We start from the raw sequence: 7,189 nt of genomic DNA on the forward strand, positions 1-7,189 counted from the left end.
ATTCTCGTTCTATTTCTTTTCCTGTTTTCTGTTTCTTTCCCTGCGAAGTACAAACCACACCTGATCTCACAGATGTCCAGTGTAACCTGCAGCTGCTTTTGGTAAATATGAGCAGAACTTTACAGCACACGGTTTTCCCAGCAACATGAAGCAGAGAGCGTACTCAAACAAAAAAAAAAAAACAAGCCACAAACACAAAGACGACACACAGCCTTGTAAGTCGGGTGATTAATTCTATTCAGTATGCTTTTACTTAAGTTAGATTACAAGAAAACTAAATTGGGCTCGCCCAGTGCCCTGTGAGCAGTAAAAACCATCACCACACAGTCAGTCACTCAGCAGAGAGCTCGCAGCAGCTCCCCGGCTGCCGCAGTTATGGAACGAAGCGTCTGGCTCGCACACAGAGCCCCCCAGCCCCTGCTCCCACCGCTGACCAGGTGCGGGTGCTGTTCTGCTCCCTGGGGGCAGCTCAGGCCTTTCCCTCAAGTGCACCCGCCAGAGACATTTCCGGGTAAGGATGAGTTTTTTAATCCTTTCTATAAACAGAATTTCTTTGCATTTTAAAAACCTTGTACATCACTGACATTGACTCCTATGTCTCTTTTTACACATACGTATGTATTTAGGGAATATATTTGATTCATAGATATCATCTATTTCCACTGTAATGTATATCTACTTAGACATCTACACACTTGCGTATGCATTTACATGTATATATCTGCTTAAACTTATACAGAATATCTGTTTATGCTTATATATATCACCACTTATTATCTAGAATATCCATTTATACTTACGCACCTGTTTAGCCTTCTCTTTGGACACAAATATCTTTCTAGACTTGCAGATGTTGGCATATTGTTACAATCATATTATTACATTTATGTATATTTAGACAGAGCTATCGATTCACACTTGGCGTGTGGCACGATGAGCAGTGACACGTGGCCAGCTGCACGGCTCAAGCACGAGGGACACCCCGACCTGCCAGGGAAAAGCGCCACTGAGAGCCAGACAGAAACAAAGTACGTCAGAGCACGCTGTCAGATATTGGGGAAACACTCATAGCATCCAGTTGCCTCTCTTTTTCAGTTTTTAGAACAAATACCCATCTGCTTAAGTACACCTAATAAATTATATGCTGCACCTACTCAACAATTACTCTTAACTATGGAAGTCAACATGTAAATTAGACCATTTTATTTGCTTTAAGTTTCATTGATAGGAAAATCAGTGAGATAGAAGACATGGGTTTACTTTAAAAAATAAATAAATATCCCCATTCCTGCAGTGCAGCATAAGGCTACGAAAAAGGAGCGTCAGACTCACGAACACTTTTGGCTGCACTGCAGCACACAGGGGAACACGTTTCTGTGACCGTGACAGCTCGACTGTCGCAACCGGGAACCCAAAGCCCAGCGGTGCCACCAACCTTTGCCAGGCCTGCCGTGCTGGGCTCTGCGGAAGGAAATGGACTTTGGTTGGTTGTTTCAAAGAAAATGAACAGTCCTGTTGTTGATGAGGCCACTGCCCACTACATCACCTGGGAAGATCCACTCGGAGGGCAGGTTCATAAAATGCAGCTTCTTGGAATGAGGAATGCTGCCGTTTTGGAAGATTTCTTACCAACTGAAGTCAGAACTACACACTGTAGGTTAAGAGAAAAAAGTCACTATTGAAACAATAACTCATCCAAACCACACATGGACTCACCGCCACCAGTTACGAGGCTGAAAGTGCTTCTTGGGAACACCTGGCAAACACGCAGAACAAAACCGATTTGCCCAGGTGCCTGTATCTCTGTCAGCTTTTTGAGTACTATTCTAAGATATTTTAAAAACCTATTGAGTGAAAAAGAACAAAGCATTTGTCATTGAATCAGGTTGTTTCTTCTGGACATCTGAACTCTTACAAACACCTCCTTTCCTCTTTTAGTACAAAATCATTTCCATAGTATCATTCAATAGTAAGCCCACAGAAACAGAAGATTACGCTTTCAGGAAGAGAAAATAACCAGAGGGAGGTGAGCTCTGCACAGGTGTACCGTGCTCCAGAACAGACCTTATTTTTAGTACTCCTGGTAAAATATTTCGTATTAAAAATATAGAAGGAGAGTCGGTGCATTCTTAATGTTAACTTTAAAGTCCACTCTACAAGTACCTCAGGAAAAGTGCAGACACGCGTCCTAGCCGTACCTTGTACGGGCAGACCGCTCTGGATTCCTTCTGTCTGTCTGGTACTTCTGTAGCAGAAGACGGGGCAACCGCGGTGAAACGGTGGCAGCAGACATCCAGCTGAAAGAGGAAAAGCCCTTCAGAACAAAGCTGGAGAGGAACCTGACACTTCCTTTTTTCTTGTGAAGGCTACAGTTGAGTGGAGAAAAAAGTATTTTGCACCATCTTCAGTACAGCTGTTGATACGGCCACTGGAGCGTTTGCGTTTTTTGGATAACCAGGCCATTTTTGACTCATTGGCAGTCTGAGTTCCCTAGAACACATTTTCCCAGATACACACAGAACACAGACACAGACATCACCCAAGTATAGCCAAGATTTCCTTCCTCGCCCTGGATGCTGTCATTGAAGAGCCCAGCAGCCCATCCGTCCTCGTGAACCGCCCCACTGAAAAAAAAAAAAATTATCTTTTCCAGGCTGTTTCTTCAAAGGGTAAAGATATTTTAAATTGCAGTTATCTTTTCCAACAAAGTGATTTTGTGATTCCTTTGAAAAGGAGGGTAAGCTTGCCAGAGAAAGATAGCGACAGGGAGCAAGACAAGGTGACACAGAGAGAGGGGCAAAAGGGCCAGGGAGCAGGGCAAAGGGAAGAAGAGGCCAAAATGAGAGACAAGGAGCAGGAGACAGAGACGGTGGGAAAAATCCTAGAATGGGCAGTGGGAGAGACAGACAAAGGAGAAGTGGGCGCCGGGCTGCGGGACAGAGACAGGAAGGAGGAAACGCAGTGACAGGGAGCAGGGCAGAGCGACAGAGAAACAAAAACAAAGAGGGAAGAGGACAGAGAAACCAGGAGTAAGACAAGGAGAAGGGCAGAGAAACAGGAACCGGGGTGGGTAGGGAGCAGGACCAAGAGATGGGGCGAGGATGGAGATGGAGGAAGAAACCTGGGATGGCCAACAGGACAGGGAAGAATATGACTGTGGGTAGGGAGCAGGACACAGGGATACAGCGAGAAACAATGGGACAGGGAGCAGCATTAAAGGTCAGAAAGAATAAGAGATGAACAGGAAGGAGGAATGGAACGCCGAGATGCTGAACAAAAAACGCCAGCAACAGTGAGCGAGACAAACGAATAGAGAGAGAAGGGCAAGGCAGGAAGAAGAGAGATAGGAAGGTGGGAGATAAGACCTGCACGTACAGGTACTGAGAAGAAAAGAACAGCAGGGAACAGGCCAGAGAAACTGTGGGGAAAAAAAGAGACTGATGCAGATCAAGACAAAGATATGGAAAAGGGAAAAACAGCTATAGAAGATGGAGCAGGACACAAAAATAGAGAGAAAAGGAGAGGTATAGGGAAGCAAAATTTTAAAATAATAATAATAAACCAAAACCACCACCAAGGAGGGGCAGGGAGGCACTAGGACGTGCAAGTGGGGGACGAGGCCCCGAGGGCCAGGGACTCACAGCGGCTCTCGCTTTCGGTGGCTGCCAGGAGGCTTCTAACAGCTCAGACGCTCCCGTCTCCTTCTCTCCTCCCTTCCTCTCCGGTAACTTGGGGCGCTCGGCCGTCCTCAGCCTAGGAGAACACGGTGGGGTGTCAGGGCTCCTACGAGACGAGGCTTCGGGGACATGGAGCCTCGCTGGCTCGCTCGCCAGGCAGCCGTCCCGCTCCAGGATACGCGCACGGACCCTGCCGCGCACGTTGGCCCCCGGCCCGCCGCACGCCGCGCAGAGGGAGCCTTCGCCACCCGGAGAGAGGGGCTCGCTCTCTCGCCCGCCGCAGGAAGCGGACGTTGGGCCGACGGCCCCGCATTTCTTCCTCTTTACCTCTCCCCAACCTCTCTGGCTCCAGCAGCAGCAGCCCCCGTCCACGCACGGGACGTGCTCCCCTGTCCCTTCTCCCGCCACGCTGCCAGACGAGCCTCGCCAGCCCGAGGCGGGCGCAGCCAACGGCATCCCCCAGGATGGGAGCGAACGGCCACATCCTCAGCGCGGCCTCTGGGAGAGGGAGAGAAGAAGCAGCGGCCGTTAGCACCGTAGCTCACCCCTGCCCCAGCCTGCTCCTTCCGCAGGGGCCACCGGAGAGGTGCCGAGGGCCGGCTTGCCGCCTTCACGACGGGGCTAGGGAGCGGCCCAGGAACACGGGACGGGCTCGCAGGAGCTGCCGGAGCTGGGGGCGGCTGCACGGGGCGAGCGGGGCCGCGGGAGGAGGCTTGGCGGGAGCTCTGGCGAGCTGGGGACGCACCCGGCGTCTGCCCCCGGCCGGCTGTCGCCTCCTGCTCCTCTGCTGCACGCTGGGGACGGAGGACGGCGCCGCGTCTCCCACCCGGGCGCTGCTCCCCAGGTTCCATTCCCCGCCTGGGCTGGCGGGTCTGCTGAGCATCGGGCGTTCACAGCTCCCCCTCAGAAACACAGAAATTCCAAATTAGAGTTCAGCCTCTGAAAAATATAGAGCAGGAGAAAGCAGAGGAATTAGTCAGAAGAAGGGACAGGAGAGCAGCTGAGCTAACGGAGGATTCGAGGGAAACGGGCCACCTCAACACACAAGGCATCCTCAAAAAATCAGAGCAACTGCAGCAACGCCAGACAGCATTAAGACAAACTGACACCGTTTAGGACACGCTCAGCATAAAAGCAAACACATCCACCGGTGCAGGAAAGCATCTCGCCCCTTCCCCACAGCACCGCCACAGGACACAGCCCTGTGAGGCCACAGGACGGGCTCGTACTGAAACGGAGAAATAAGCTTGACAGCAGAGTCAATTACACCGTTAAGCAGGCAATGTTTCTTTCATCTGCACTGGGGAGCTCTGGGGGTCGTCCTCTGTAAGTGCTCCCACGACTGGATGCTCTTGCATTGCTTATAGTCACACAGCTGCTACACATTAATTACAATTGTTTTAAATTTTAAACATACAATATATCTAGCCTAAGAAATAATTGATGAAGTTAGTTATAAGTGTTTAGTTTCTCACTGACAACACATCTATTAGTTAAAAATAAACTAAGCTCTCAGCTTCTAAACAATGTGTTATTCAATCTTCTGTCTCCCTCTTGTCATGCAGAAGGATCTAAAAGGTGAAAAACATCCCCTCATCGTGCAGGCGGTCAGAAAGCATTTACCCCACGTGAACCGGTTAATGAAGGGTACATCTTCTATAACTTCATCGCAGTATACATTAACTTGGTAGCTTCTCTTGAATTCCCCCCTTTTCAATATACTTGCAAACTCTTTGGCAGTATAAATCTACGAAATATTATCATCTCGGGTTGTGGTACAGCACAATTATTTGTTACCCACTAGCGGTACCAAACAGAACACTGTAGCGTAATGTAAGTAAAAACGACTAGCATCAAAATCAGAGTCCTAAGATCAATGCTGACAGAACTGCGAAGCCGCAGCTCCTGCCGGTTCTGGCGTTGGTTTCTGGCACTCCTGACCGCTTCGGGTCAAACGGCGCCTCTTCCCCCGGCCGTGCGCTGCAGTACCCGAGTTTCGCCACAGGGCGGCAGCACTGAGACCGCCGCGGCAGCCCCGGGCGAGCGGTCGTGCCGCGTTTCGCGGGAACTCCGCAAAATAAACCCCAGAAAACAAACGCGACAAAACAAAAAAGCACACAGAGAGCCGCGGAACGAAAGCCGCACGTACAGGACACAGAACCCGCCGGGCCTCGCCCCGAGCTCCCGCCGAAGCGGCGCCCGACCCGCCACGCCACCGAGCCTGCCACCGCGCCTTAGCTCTTGTTTGAAACGTCTCCCCCCGACTAACGGGGGCTGCGCCGCTCCCGGAGGGACTGCTGTCCCGGAGGGACACACGGCTCCAGACCGCAAGCCTTCGGCGCACCTGCCCTCGGGGTCACACACCTCCCACCGGCTTCGCCAACTCGGCCGTAAGGGCAGGGGGGAAACCGAACCGAACGCCTCCTCACCGCGCCGGCCCCTCCCGCTCCTCCCGTTCCAACGGCACGGTCACCCTCGCCGCGGCCGCACTCACCTGCCGCCTCTTTCGCCGCTCCGTTCCCCTCGCACTCTCCCACCGTCCCGCCGGGCTCCGCGGGCACCGACACCCGCCGCGCCCCGGAGACCTCCGCGGCGGGAGGCCCCCGGCTGTCGCCTCCTTCCCCTCTGCCTTTCTGCCGCCTCCGGGGACCTCACGAAGGGCTGCCCTGAGCCGCCTACCTCCAGGTCCCCGGGCGCCGGTTGCAGCAACCGCCCCGACCCCCGTTCCCGTTAATTCCCGGTACCCACCCCGAGACACCACGGACCCGCTCGCCAGGACCCGCGCTGATTGGCTGCTTTCCACCCCCCCACACTGTCCTCCTATTGGATGCTCTGTCCGGTGCCCAGGAGCCAGCAACGCTCGCCCCTCCGGCAAAATGATAGCCTGCCTAGGCACGTCAATCACCATTTTCTCCGCCTATCAGAGCTCGCAGTGAGGGCAGGCGCAGTAGGGAGAGAGCAGCACCCGCCCCTTTCCGCAACACGATTGGCTGCCGAAGACAAGTCAATCATCATTCTCTTGGCCCATCAGTACTCGCAGTTTGCGCATGCGCAGTACGGAGCATCCGACACCCGCCCCTCCGGCAATCTGATTGGTGGACAGAATGGCAATTGACGTGCCTTGGTAGCCTATCAGCGATCCGCCCCCCCCCCCCAGCCTTCCCGCGCCATCTGATTGGCCCGCTCTGCACCCTCACCCGTCTGCTCTCCGCCCTGCCGGGACCCCCACGCCCTTTGCCCGCGCGGCTTCCAGCAGCCGCGTTTGAAAGGAAACAACAAACCGCGCTCCTTTGCTTTACGCTGACAAGCGGGGCGGGTGGTCACCTACCCTTAAATTCATTGTGAACAGAGAGAGCCCTAAGGAGCTCCGGCCGGCAGGTTTCTCTCCCCTGTGCCCGGGACCGAGGAGACGCCGCCGCCTCCTCCTGCCGCCTCGCCCGTTCCTCTCGCAGCGGGGCCGCCCCGGGAGAGCCGGGCGCCTCTTTTTTTCCCGGCGGCTCGTCCGACCGCTG

General features: G+C 53.4%; 1 long non-coding RNA gene across 1 annotated transcript; it reads right to left on the reverse strand.

The window, feature by feature from the left end:
* Window positions 1-453: 453 nt before the first annotated feature.
* On the reverse strand, window positions 454-4,299 carry LOC139828191 (uncharacterized). The gene is made up of 5 exons (XR_011739556.1): window positions 4,223-4,299; window positions 3,642-3,753; window positions 2,199-2,624; window positions 1,547-1,651; window positions 454-1,461 (listed from the first exon to the last, which is right to left on the reverse strand). It is a non-coding gene; the product is annotated as an uncharacterized lncRNA (long non-coding RNA).
* Window positions 4,300-7,189: the final 2,890 nt, after the last annotated feature.

This window comes from Patagioenas fasciata, chromosome 6 (assembly GCF_037038585.1).
Source record: "Patagioenas fasciata isolate bPatFas1 chromosome 6, bPatFas1.hap1, whole genome shotgun sequence".
NCBI lineage: Eukaryota > Metazoa > Chordata > Aves > Columbiformes > Columbidae > Patagioenas > Patagioenas fasciata.